The following is an 886-nucleotide window of genomic DNA, read 5'->3' as shown; positions in this document are numbered from 1 at the left end:
GGGGGCGCTGGAGTCGTGGTGGGCGCAGGCGGAGGCGATGGTGGGGGCGTGGTGGGCGCGGGCGTTGATGTGGTCGGAGGGGGCGATGTTTCTGCCGGAGGTGTGGTCTGCTCGGGCTGCTCGCCTGGAGGTTCTGCTGGCGACGGCGTTGGAGGTGGCGGAGGCGCCTCGCTGCTGCTGGGTCCGGGGCCCTCCGTCGTCGGCGCGGGAGGGAACTCTGGGGGGAAGGTGGAGGGTACGTCCGGGGGCCGCGGTTCGGTGGGGAAGTCCGGCGGGAACGTGGCGGGCACATCCGGCGGCGGCGTGGTGGGGAAGGGCAGCGGCGGAGACGTGGGCGCCGGCGGCCGCGGCGTCGTCACCTCCTGGTAGTCGTAGTAGTCGGGCGGGAGCGGGGTCGTCTCCTCGGCCTGCTGCTGCGGGGCCAGCACCTTGTCGTCGACCCCCCTGGAGCTGGACGACGGCGGGGTGCGTGTGGCTGGGCGTCGTCGACGCACAAGTCGCCCCCCTCGCGGCCCGGCCGTCGTCGTCAAGGGAGACGGTGCGGCCGGCGCGCTACTGCTGCTGACCGGCGGCGTGAACAGGTCGGCGGCGGCCACCTCCGCGGGCCGGGGCGCCCTCGACGGCAGGCTCGAGGACCGCGCCAACGACCGAGCGTGCGACACCCCCACCACGGCGACGAGCTGCAAAGGAGAGGTTCTCGATGAGAAACTTTCCCGCCGGTCACGGGCCCGGTGTGGGCGGCCTCCGATCACGCCGACCTTGGCCGGGCCGTGGGCTGCCGTGGGCCGGACCTTGACTGGGTGTCGCAGCTAATATAGTTTTGCGCGCTGTGAGCACACAGCAAGGTCAGCGGTGTGGGTTACTGGACGCTTCCCGCTTACGCAAC

The sequence above is a fragment of the Frankliniella occidentalis genome, unplaced genomic scaffold (assembly GCF_000697945.3).
Source record: "Frankliniella occidentalis isolate FOCC.00 unplaced genomic scaffold, Focc_3.1 Scaffold160, whole genome shotgun sequence".
Classification (NCBI taxonomy): domain Eukaryota; kingdom Metazoa; phylum Arthropoda; class Insecta; order Thysanoptera; family Thripidae; genus Frankliniella; species Frankliniella occidentalis.
Note: the sequence above shows the minus strand (reverse complement) of the source record.